The sequence below is a fragment of the Terrapene carolina genome, unplaced genomic scaffold (assembly GCF_002925995.2).
Source record: "Terrapene carolina triunguis isolate 2854851 unplaced genomic scaffold, T_m_triunguis-2.0 Scaffold232, whole genome shotgun sequence".
In the NCBI taxonomy this organism is placed as follows: Eukaryota; Metazoa; Chordata; order Testudines; family Emydidae; genus Terrapene; species Terrapene triunguis.
The window spans coordinates 6,157,168-6,170,222 of record NW_020664583.1 but is presented as its reverse complement, the minus strand read 5'-3'; the positions used below and the strand labels follow the sequence as shown (position 1 = coordinate 6,170,222).

Here is a 13,055-nt window from a genome sequence, read left to right as displayed (position 1 = left end):
TTTTTGCAGGACCTTTTGACTTCTTGTCAAATGCTGTAATTAAAAGCTTGAATCAGCATTCAGATGCTCATGATTCTTCCAGTGTGAAGTTGTGGGAGGGGGAGAGGATCTTAGTTCACAGAAAACACTGGGAGAGAACTGTGTATATTGACTAGATGTGCATATGTTGGGTTTTGTTTTGTTTTTTGAATGTGACTGAACTTTAGATGACTGGGTATTCTGCGGGGATTTTGAGAAATTTCTGTTGATTAGAATGAGTCTCTGTGGCTATGTCTTCACTGCCCAAAAAGGTGGGTATTTCTACAGCAAGATAGTTAATGCACATTAGTTATCTCACTGTAAAATCCTAATGGAGACAAGTCTCTGTAGCTTTTACCATGATGTAGCTAGGTGAGGTCAGCTGCAGATGTGGGGTCGAGGGAATAGTGTTGTCCTTGACTACCAACATTGTGGATAAAAACTACAGACCCTTGTGTGCACTTGGATTTCACAGCAAGATAGCTAATACATATTTGTTACCTGGCAGCAAACACACACCCTTTTTAGCACTAAAGACATAGCCTGTGTGTGTAAAGAAAACAGAGTTGCTTTTGAGAGCAAGTTTACTTCCCAGAGGAATTCATTTTTATTGGTAATAAAAGAGCAGAGGTAGCCTCTGTTTTTGCCAGCAGCCTTGAACTGACTTTGCTCATACCAGCACAATCAGTGTGCGGCGGATCTTGCTGTCCCCACGTGTATGTTTTTGGTAAGCTGATTACACGTAGGTAAGTGTTTGAGTTCACAGTGAAGTTGACTGTCGTGGAAAAAAAAAAGAATACAGCTTTTCAGGAGACAACTACATCTGGGGCTTGAAAGGTCAGTTTTGCACCTGGCTATCAGGAAGGGGAAAGATCACTGGTTCACTTAGAAAACACATACTTCTTCAATATATTTACATTGTAGTTATGAATTTAATGCTCTAAAAGTTCATGTGATGGGGCTTATGTTCACTCTAGGGACTAGCACTGGCTTGAACCAGACACGGCATGAGCAAGCACAGTGTAAACTTTCATCCAGCCTCGCCAATGCATCTCAATCTCAGTTTAGAGCTCCCTGCTAGTCCCAGTCCTGGGTTTATTTGAATAGTGGTTTTCCATCTGTGCTGAATTATGTGGGGACTTGATGATCTTTTTAACTTTCCAAAAGGGACTAGGATCTAAACCATTCAACTCATTTTCACCTATGACCTAATCAGGACTTGAATCTCTCTCTCCAGAGGTGAAAGTCTACAGCATCTGGTTCCCAGTCATCTATGCATATTACCTGTTACTCACTACAGTAACTCCTCACTTAAAGTCGTCCCGGTTAATGTTTCCTTGTTATGTTGCTGATCAATTAGGGAACATGCTCGTTTAAAGTTGTGCAATGCTCCCTTCTAACGTTTGGCAGCTGCCTGCTTTGTCCACTGCTTGCAGGAAGAGCAGCCTGTTGCAGCTAGCTGGTGGGGGGCTTGTAACCAGGGTGGACTGGCAGCCCACCTATGAGCTCCCTGCTCCCCTAAGTTCCCTGTGCTGCAGCCGCCCAGCAGGCTATCAATTGCTGGCAGTTCAGCTGTCCCTCCCCCCACTGCCATGTGCTGCTCCTGCCCTCTGCCTTGGAGCTGCTCCCAGAGACTCCTGCTTGCTGTGCGGGGGGGGAGGGAAGGGGGGGCTAATGTCAGGGTGTCCCCCTCCCCCTGCTCCTGCACCCCACTTACCCCTTCTCCATATAGAGCTGGGTGGGGACAGGACCGAGAGAGACAGAGAGCTTGGAGCAGCAACTGCTGTCTCAACTTCCTGATCCACTTAAAAAGACAATGCACTTAAGAGTGGGTCAGCTTACTTAAAGGGGCAGTGTGTATCTCTTTCCACACACAAGGTGTGTGTCTGTCTCTGTCTGCTATGCTGTCTCCCCTCCCTCATGTTCGTGCTGCCTTGTGTGAGAGGCTACATTAACAACAATGTGTTAACCCTTGAGGGCTCAGCCGAGTGCTAGTTCATCATTTAGCAGCAAGGCATTCCCTGGGAAATATCCCTCCCTCTTCCACCCTCTAACTTCACCACCTCAACCAAGCTTCACAATCATCATAGCTGTGAACAGTATTAAATTGTTTGTTTAAAATGTATACTGTGTGTATATCTATATAATATATAGTTTTTTGACTGGTGAAAAAAATTTCCCTGGAACCTAACCCCCCCCCCTTATTTACATTAATTCTTATGCGAAAATTGGATTCACTTAACATCGTTTCGCTTAAAGTCGCATTTTTCAGGAACATAACTACAACGTTAAGCGAGGAGTTACTGTATCTGTACTCTTGTGTTGGCAGACGATTTGCTCAGCCATTTAAGGTATGGATTCCTAGTCTAGCAGTTAGAACATGTTCCTCATTAGAGCTTTTGATTAGCATTATATTTACATTGAATTTATCAGTGGATGGTGTGAGGTATAGCTGGGATTTGTTACTTTTACTAAAGCTGTTTTCCTTTCTTGAGGAGGTCATCTGAATCCCTAATCCCATCAAATGGAACTCCAGCAAATCAGCTTGAGGTTCAGCATGGCAGAGTTATCTTATTAGTGCCTGGATGACATACTGTGGATATTTGCGTTATAGTGGTGCTTCTCAGTTGTCCAATGGGCTAAATAATTTCACCAGGTAATTGCAAAGCTGAATAAAACATAGCCTTTCAGCTTTTGTTGTTGTTGTTGTTGTGGAGGAGAACAGGCCATTGATCAAAATTAACATAGACTATTTTATTTTGGGGATTTGTAAAATATTCCTGTTACAATTTTTGTAGGAAGGTCTCCGTTTATAGTAGTTGTATAGCACACAAAAAAGAGTATTAACAAATATATCCCTTGCAATACACTGACTTTCTCAGATTTCACAATCTTTTGTCTAAATGACAGTGTGCTGATCCCCATGAGGTTGGGAAGAACTGCTTGTTGCCACTCAACAGTGATGGTTCTGAGCAATTTGAAAAATTATGCTCATAGGCTCTGAAGAGAACCTAATCACAGAAGAATGCTAGTCATGTGATGTGGAGCATTTTGGGCTGGCTAAGAGGTGCTTTAAAGAAATTGAGTAATGGGTCAAATTGTCTTGGCTCCATGAAGGATTTTGAATAGTTCTCCACATTCTTCTCCCAGAAAGAACAGCATAACTATGTTCTGCTGGTAAAGAGAGGGTAGCTAGCTGGAAGGGTGGGGAAGGGCAAAGAAAGATCTCATAAATTGTCCAAAAAGTTTGTATAAAGTCCAGGCCACACCTGTGCTACTTGCTGGCAAAAACAGTTGATCTAGGACAAGTCCAGCATTCTACAGTGAACTAAGAAAATTAATGATGAGGCATTACATGTTGAAACCTTGTTTGCTGGTTGGACAGCTATTGCCTAAGTATCAAAATACTGATATTAAAATAACAAAAAGCGAATGTTGCTGTTCATTATATATCTAAGAAGCTTGTAAACATTGAATTTGGTTATAAAATGTCATTAGGAAGTCATGGGTTCATATGGGCTAATACCCTGGCAATTGCAGAGTCGGGTTTTCAGCGCACCTCCATTAACTTGCTATATTGAGCACTGGAACACAGATCTGTTGATTGTTGTATAATCAGGCTTTTTTTAAACCACTTACAGTGAGGGTGAGCTATCGCTCGTTGTGGAGTATGATCATCTTCCATGGGAGTTATGGGTCCTCAGGTGGCTGATAAGGCCAATCTTTAAGCCACAAGCTCTATTACAATGAGGGCAGATGTTTTCAGGCTCAGCAGGAGGTTGCTGATCATGACTGGAAGTCAGTCTCTCCTTCCTTCTGCGCCTCTTGTCCTCTTCAGCTTGTTGGCGAGCAAGTTCAAAATGCAGGGGACCATCACATAGGACTTCACTCCATTTTAAGTGATCCTGGGCAAATGGCTCCCAAGTGTTAATATCAATATTACACTTTTTTAGGTTGTCCTTCAGCAAGTCCTTATAACGCTTCTGTTGTCCACCCACATTACGGTACCCTTCTTTCAGCTGAGAGAACAGGATCTGTTTTGGGAGACGATGGTCTGGCATCCGGACAACATGACCAGTCCAGCGGAATTGCTGAGGGATGATCATTGCCTCGATACTGGTGGTCTTTGCCTCTTTCAGAACACTAATATTGGTGTGCCTCCCATTTGATCTTCAGAATCTTATGGAGTCAGCGTTGATGGTGCCTCTCAAAGACTTTCAAGTAGTGTCTATAGGTTGTCCAAGTTTCGGACTCAAACAACAGTGTTGGGAGAATAACGGCTTGATAAACAGCCACTTAGAGTAAAGCCAGGTTGACCCCATTTTTAATTTCTGTTCCATCTTCTTTTTACCTCCTCCCACTATTTATATGAACACTTCTTCCTGTATCAGAGCCCTTATTTTTCTCTTCATTACTTCCCAGTTTCTGTTACTAATGGCAGCTGCTGTCTTTTTCTACCAAATAGCTGCTTAATTTTACTATTAAGTAATTTGATGCCTAACAAAACTGTAATTGATGTAGTACTGCACTTGGTGTAGGCATTGGATCTAATTTCATAGCTCTTATTACTGAGAATTATGAATTGAAATCTGCTGTAAATTGAGCTAAAGAGCTTTTTAAAAGTGAAGAGAGAAAGCAGTGAAATATCAGATTGATGGCTTGCCTCATCAGAACAAAGGCCCTTGGAGTCTTAGAGCACTTTTCCCTGGGTTCAGACTTTCCCAGCTTCAAAGCCCTTGGCTTAAATCACTAATTCTGTAATTTAAAAACATAAGTAAACATTACTTTCTCTCATATTAGCAATACTTTTTTCAACTTTTTAACTTTGTTTTCCAGACAAAATATTAAAAAAAAAAAGAGAGAGAGATTTCCCCCTCTCCCCACCCCCCCGGTGAAATCTCTAGTCTTCAGTGTTACCTTGCCAGCCTATCCTTCCAAGAGTAAACATTTTGCTTGTGCAAATTAGTGATTCAGAAGATGTGATGGATCTTTTTTGACCTAGTGAAGGAAAGATCATACATTTATTGACCATTTCTCTTATATTTCACAGTAAAATGTCAAATAAGGTACAGACAAAAAAGTTTTCAGTTAAATGAGGCTAATTAATAAACACAGGCTTCCTGTTAGAAATAAAAAATATAATCGTCTTTATGCTAAATCCAGAGATTCAGACCAAAACCAAGAGAGATGTAACATTTGGCTTCTCAAATGCATCAGCAAAATTTTCATTTTAGAAATGTGTTAGGATGTAGGCTCAATGAGATAAAGGATTCTTGGGTCCTACTAAACAGGATACTTTGCAAAATTGGAGGGATTAAATTAATTGTGAAATATCTTTTGTATAATCAGGATATCATCCCATGGTGGAAATGATCAGTGAGTGGAGTTTATTTGGTTACAAATTTCACTTAACTGAAATACTACCTTAATTCAAAGAGGAAGCCTGCAGGCCCCCTGATTAGAATAGTGATCAAGATTTCATAATACAGAAGTTGCAGTATTTTCTGGTAAAATAATACTGTAATGGGCAATATTAACTGCTCCATTATCAACTAACAGAACCATTCATCTAGGAATTGTTTGGAGAGATATTATTAATACCCTAAGTGATTGATTGCATTTTAGAATACAGTATACTCCTGTTTATTAGGGTTGCCAACTTTCTAATGCCAGAAAACTGAACACCCTTGCCCCGCCCCTTCCCTGAGGCTCTGCCCCTGCCTCGTCCCTTCCCTTCCCGAGACCCCAACCCCTGCTCAATCCATCCCCCTTCCCTCCGTCACTTGCTCTCCCCCACCCTCTCTCACACGCTCATTTTCACTGCAAGGCTCAAACAGGCTTATTGATTGTTTTGACAGATGTATTATGCTAAGTTCAGGTTTTATTTGTTGCAGGATGCTAGAGCTGGCAGCAAAATAGTCAAACTGGGTAATTTTTTAAAAAAAGAATGGTTTTCATGACTCTTTCCCTCCCCTCTTCCCATTTTTTGTAACCAGCTCCATGTTTTTTGTTCACTAAAGTAGTTGTAATTTTATGTGTGGAATTAGGACCACACATTATCATAGCTGCAATGAGTCCATTAAAGGCCCACTCCTGAAGCCCAAATACAAATCCATAGAGTACAACCACAGAAATCCACACCTGTCCAGATAGCTATATAAATAAATCTGTAGAAACTGACTCCCACACCTGCATGCAGATACAAATGTGTATTCATGTGTGCACATCTAGCATGCACTAACACATATAATTCCACATTATTTAATATTACAATTGTTGTTTAGTGTCTAGAAACCCCAACTAAGATCAGGGCTCCAGGGTGATAGGTGCTGGACATGCACATAAAAAGAGAGAGTCTGTGTAACAGTGCGTGACTCACCCCTGCGGCGCCTCCAGCTGGTCGTCTCACGGAATTAGCTCTCCAGCCCTCGGAGCGCCCTCTTCAGGCCGGTGTCCCGCTGCCGCTGGCCCCCGTGTCCCTCCCAGGACCCCGGTGCCCCTTTCCCCGGGGCTTCCCCCTGGAAATACCCCCACCAGTCTCTATGGGTCTCCCCCCTCTGGGAAACCCCCAATCCTCTAATCCCCACCTTGCCTCAGTCTGGGCTACTGCCAGTCATCACCAAGCCCCCGCTCCCTGGGGCAGCCTGCAGTGTAAAAGCCACTCATCATAGGCAAGGGGGTTCGGACCTGCTGCCTTCCTCTGCCTCCCAGTACCTCTATGGGCCTTGGACCAGGCCTTGCAGCCTGGGGAGTTGCCAGCCTGGAGCTCCCCTGCTCCTCTGGCTCTCCCTAGCCCTGCTTCACTCCCAGTACCCTTTCTGCAGGCAGCCAGGCCCGGCTCTCTCCCAGCCTGGAGAGAGACTTCTCTTGGGCTTTTGGCTCACAGCCTTTTGATACAGGCCAGCTGTGGCCTGATTGGGGTGTGGCCCAGCTGCGGCCGCTTCCCCAATCAGCTGTCCCCAGCCACAGCCCTCTCCAGGGCTGCTTTCAACCCCTTCTATTTTAGGAGCAGGGTAGCCACCCCGCTACAGTCTGCAACAAAGAGTTTATAATGTAGCTAGACAAAGGTGGGAGAAATGTATGATACATTGGCTCTTCTGCAATTACTAGTCAACAACATTCATTTTTTAAGAAATAATACATTTCTTTTAGAGTTCCCTTCTCTTTTAAAAACGTATGAAATGAATACACATGTTTTATTTCATCAATTTTTTTTGTGCGCAAGCCAGCAAAGGGAATAATAACAGTCAAAGAGTTAGGCTGCAAATTTTATTCACACAAGTATACACACATGCGACAATACACACACCACCTTACACAAAGACACACAGTCTCTTACACACATACAATGCATACATGCACACACTGGCCTACACAGAGACACTTTTTCATACACTTTTCCAGGGGCTGCCTAAATCACCTAGCTGGGAAGGGAGGAGGGTGGACTGGAGGGGAAAAGATGGAGTGGGGTGGGAGTGGAAGAGAGAGGATGGGGAGGGAAAGAGGCCAAGGATGAGAGCAGGGTGGAGGTGAGAGGGGGCAGTAAAGGAGAGAGGAGTGGGTTCAGGAGGGTATGTGGGGTGGATGCAAGGGGAGGCAGAAGGCTACAGGTGCATGAGGATGTGGGAGGCACAGGGGTGTATAGGAACATAATGGGAGTGCAGCAGTGTATGGAGATGAATGGGGTGCAGGGATGAGGGACATGGGGGTTGCGGCTCTGGGAGGATGGGTGGGAGAGCGCTATAAGGGGTACAGGGCTGATATGGTTAGGTATGGGAGGCAGGACAAAATGGGATGGGGGTGTTGGGACGAGGAGGGATGCAGTGAGGGGATGGGGGTGTGGGGAGGTTGGGGCAGGGAGGGGTGCAGTGACCGGGATGAGGGTGCAGGGGGGTTGGGGCGGGGAGGGAGGGAATGATGGGGAGATGGGGGTGCAGCCCATTCCCACCACTCAGAGATGGGGATACACATACCTCGAACTCCTGGGTGCCGGTGATGGGGCGATAGACAGAAAGCGGTTCACTGCAGGGCACGCACCACAGCTCGAGCCCAGCCACATGAGGAGTGCGAGGAGAAGAGGGCTGGGCATCAGCGAGAGAGGTGTGTGCCACGCAACCCCGCAACAGCCGCCTGCTGAGTGCTCGCGAGTCACGCTCACGCTAGTTTCTCCCCTACCCTCACCCAGCCAATGGGAGCTGCAGGGGGTGGGGCAGCATGCAGACCCCCGTCCACCTCCCCCTCGGCTGCCCCTAAGGCTAGGAGCTGGATATGCCAGCTGCTTCCTTACTGGGAGCCGCGTGGTTCAGTGGCTAGCAGGGAGCCGGTCAGCCTCGCTCTGCGGCTGCACCACCAGCCGGAGAGTCTTTTTAGAGAAATTTCCAATCTTGATTGTAAAATTGCCAGTGATGGAGAAACCACCACAACCCTTGGTAGATTGTTCCAATGGTTAATTACTTTCACCATTAAAAATGTACATCTTATTTCCAGTATGAATTTGTCTAGCTTCAACTTCAAGCAATTGAATCATGTTATACCTTTCTCTGGTTAAGTGACGTGCACAGGCTGCTTAGAGCTTAAAAATGTAGTTTAAAAATATTGGGAAATGGCCTAAAAAATATAAATGAAATGGAACACAAACAATGCTGAGTAAGATACAATTTCAAGATAAAGGATAAAGACACATGATATGATGATCAGATAGTAGTATTCTCAATTCTAACCATTGAAAGTGTTGAGTCAGGCCCAAAAAATCATGAGTGACCAGGGCCAGCACCAGGCACCCAAGCTGGTGCTTGGGGCGGCACCTGGAGGGGGACGGCGCGGTGCTCTGGCTCCAGCCGCCGGGGAGAGCGGGGCCACAGCCGGGGCTCGCCGCCCTGCCCCCGGCTTTCTGGCCGCCGGGGTGGGGGGGGGAGCCGAGCCCCCGCCGGGGCTTGCCGCCTGCCTCCCAGGGCTCCGGCCGCCCTCCCCCCCCCGGCGCCCTCCCCCCGGCCGCCGGGGGGAGAGGGGAGCCCCCCCCGGGGCGCCGGCCACCGCCCCCCCCCCGCGGGGGGGGGGGGGGGGGGGGCGGCCGGAGGCTTTTTTGCCTGGGGCGGCAAAAAAGCCAGAGCCGGCCCTGTGAGTGACTTAAATTGAGATATTTTAAAAATTCATTTTGAGTTGTTTTTATTTTCCCTCTGGTTTCTGAGCACATGCTTTGCATTTTCAAGCTTTTTTCCATGACTTTGAGGACTAGAACCCTATTTAACAAACCAAAGGCTTACACTCTCATTCAGTCTCTTGAATCCAAGAGCTGGAGATTTAAGAAAACACCAAATACTGAAGGATTCACAATAACATTGTGAAAGCTGGCAACCCTGATGAGAGCCAGAGCAGGGGAAACAAATATTCTTCACACATAGGTGTATGAGAACCAAGAAGCGTAAAGATACCATAGACCTTCTAGATTATCACAGGGAGTATAACAAAATAGTAGAAAAGTTAATTGAAATATTTTGCCTCATTCTTGACTGTCTATGATGGGATAATGTCTTTCCCAAAGGCACCGCTTATTGGAGAGCATTGTGTGGCCGTGACACACGTATAAGTCTGTAAGAATATTGATTATGGAGCAATTTGAGAAACTCAAGTGTAATAAATCATCAGGCCTTCTTGTTTCTGAAGGAAATAAAGTTTGACAAAGAAGAGGTAAAGATATTCTCACACAGTTATTCAATGCAGCTTTGAAAATAGCAACTGTTCCTGAAGAATTTAGTGCCTAATTGGGGGGGAGGGAGGGAACAGAGCCAAGAGAAACCCTGGGAATTCCAAGTTAGTGAACCTCATCTGTCTTCTAGGGAAAGGTATTATTTAGCAGCATTTATATTTTGCTAACAGTCAGCTAGTCACAACTATGTATGAGTACAAGTATGAAAATAAAGTGCTTGTCCTCAATAGCTTGCAATATAATTGATAGTGAATCTAACTAAAGGCAAAACACTACCACACTTGGAAATTTAGTTTGATCGGATCAAACTGACACATTACTTGTGATTGAAAACTGTGCCCCTCTCTCTAGTTAGTTTTTTTTTATTGTGTTAATAAAATTGTAAAGATAGAAGTACATAGGAGACTGCAAAAAAAATAGAATAAATTAGCATTGAAGGGAAAGTAGTTGAGGTTCTTTAGAGAACAGTGTATGTGCAGTTAAAATCTCATCAGTCCTCTCTTATTCTGGCACACTTGAACAAGGGGTCACTTGCTGGGTAAATTTAAAGCCAATAACAGGAAATAATTCTTCAGAGCTTGGAGTCAGCCTGTGGGATTCAGAGCTCCAGGAGATCAAATTCTCCTACTGGAGCTGAATTTTAAAAGGAGCTGGATAATTTGATGAGTGATAACTTTATTAGGCTTGCTAAGACAAAAGTAATGAGCTCATAATTGCAGGGTTCAGAAAGAAAGAAATTCCTCCCCACCCATCTCTCTCACACACACACTCTCACACACACACAATTGGCTAAGTGCATTATGGCTTTTTTACATCCTTCCCCCTCCCTTTTTTTTTTTATCTGAAGCATCAGTTGGTGGCCACTGCTTGTGGCAGGATATGAGACTTGAAGCACCAGTTGTTATATCTTGTCTGCAAACCATATGTTGCTTAATTTTTTTAAATTGGGTTGTTTTCCTAAGCTAGGAAAATAAACCACTTTGACATTTAAGTTTATTTCTGAGGACTTGAAACCATACAACATATAATGATGGCATGAATTGAACATATCACTGGATATCTGTTCAGTTACTATGACCTATGAGAAAATGATAGCTCAGTGGATGCCAAGTTAGATTTTCCAAGCTTTGCAAAACCCTAGCCTAATTTTTTCAAAAGTGACTTAATTTGGGGTGCCTCATTGTTTTAATTTATATTTGAAAAAATAAATGTTAATGTGGTCTGACTTTTCAGAAGTGCTGAGCAGCTACCCTCTGAAATTGAGGACACTGAACACTTACCTCTTATATAGCACTTTTCATCACTAGAGCTCAAAGAGCTTTATAAAGGAAATCAGTGTTGTTATTCCCATTTTACAGATGGGGAAACTGAGGCACGGATAGGCTTAGTAACTTGCATAAGGTCACCAAACAGGTCAGCAGCAGAGTCATGAATAGAACACAGGTCTCCTGACCTAAAATCTGAATTACTGAAGAATCCTGTCTTAAGTTAAAATGCTTACTAGTGCGTTGGTAAGTTCTAGACTTCAAACATGAAGGGCATGATTCTGATCTTGTTCACACCAGTTTTACACAGTGGAGTTATTCCTGATTTAAAATAGTATAGGTGAGATCAGAATCGGGTCTCAATTCCCTAACAGAAGAAATTTAAAATGTAATGACAGACCAGTAAATGGTTTTTCTTGTCATGGCAGCCTCCGTGTCCTCCAATGTCCCTTTAGAAAGGAAACCTCATTTAACAATAAAGCTAGGTAAGCAAACAAAACTTTTCTATGATTACTTGGACAGAACCCGCCGTTGATAGCTTGGTGTTCCACTGTATTATGAATTTTCTGATCTCAGTACTATAAATTAATCTTAGATTTATTTTCTTTATTCTTCTTTAATCAGAGGAGTGTTGACAGTTTCAGGTTCTTCGTCTCTCCATTATTTCAAAACAATTCATAGTTGTATTTGATTTTTATCAGTACTGATGTATTGAAAGGATTCAGTGTCTCTGTGAATGATAAAACAAACATTGAGTACTCAAGGTTTAGTTGTGAACTCGGTGGACGGAGAAAAGGATGTAACAATAATTGGGACATGAGATAAGAGACTGGACAAGAGTTGTAGCTGAGTTGGATGGATAGGAAATGCTGTAATATAGAGATGTTATGAAGAAAGAAACAGCAAGATTTAGAAATAGTCTGTATGTGAAGGCCTAGAGAGAGAGATGTCCAACTCAAGATGACACCCAGACTATGGGCCTGAGTGACAGGTAAATGGTGATGGTGTCCAAAATGATAGAGAGAGGAGATAGATTAAAACCCCTATTTTAGTCATACTGAGCTTGAGCTGATGGCTAGACCTCTATTGAAGTTGTAATGTTCTAAACTCCTCAGAACTAGCTTAGAGCCAAAGAAAATGATAGAAATGTATATATAGCCTGAAGTCTATATTTAAAGGTACCTTATGCAAAGCTGCCAGGTGTGGGTTGAGAGAGTTCTGTGTGGGGAAATCTGGGTGCGGGCATCTCAGTGGGGGATCTGGGTGCTGGGGGGGATCTGGATGCACAGTGGCTTGTTGGGGGGTTCTGAGTGCAACGGCAATGGGACTCTGCAGGGGGATCCAGGTGAAGGTGGCTGGGGCTCAGTGGAGGGTCCAGATGCTGGGGAAGTGGGGCTCAGTGGGGTGGGGATCCAGGTGCAGCTGGTTGGGGCTAGGTGAGGTGGGGATCTGGGTATGGGTGGCTCGTCAGGGTGGTTCAGGTGCAAGGGGAGTGGGGCTCATGGGGGGTTTCTGAGTGCAAGGGGGTGAGGCTCAGCAGGAGGGTCTGAGTATGAGGGTGTCTGGTTGAGCGGTTGGGGGAGCAGCTACCTGTACAGGAATCCCTCCCCCTGCAGCTGAGGAGTAATGGGTACAGGAAACAGGCGGGGAGGGGGAGAGGGAGTTTGTAGAGCTTCCTGTAGCTGGGAGAGAAATCTGGGGGTGGGTCTGACCTGGCTCTGGATGCCGTGCAGGGGAAGAGGAAGTCCTGTCCTGCCAAGCCAGGACTAGCAGTTGAGCCTGATGCAGGGTAGGAGCCACCAGCCGGGTCTTCCTCAGTTCCACTCTCTGCCCCACAGTGATTTTACATCTCTGCCGGCTGCCCTGGGCACTCGAAACATACTGCTGGGGAGGGTCACATGACCGCTCTTGTGGATTCCCTTTGCTTCCCTGTCAGAAAGCCGTTTTTCTGTGGGGAAGCAAATAAATCTGCTGGGGACATAAATTCTGCGCATGCAGTGGCGCAGAATTCCCCCAGGAGTAGAGCAGGCAAACTTCCAAGAGAATCTTCCAACTGGGAGAAAGCA

At 44.8% G+C, this 13,055-nt stretch overlaps 1 protein-coding gene across 2 annotated transcripts in view; it reads left to right on the top strand.

Moving 5' to 3' along the window:
• PRKCD (protein kinase C delta) overlaps nt 1–13,055 on the top strand; it is a 146,511-nt gene that overhangs the window by 67,061 nt on the left and 66,395 nt on the right. The window lies entirely within an intron of this gene.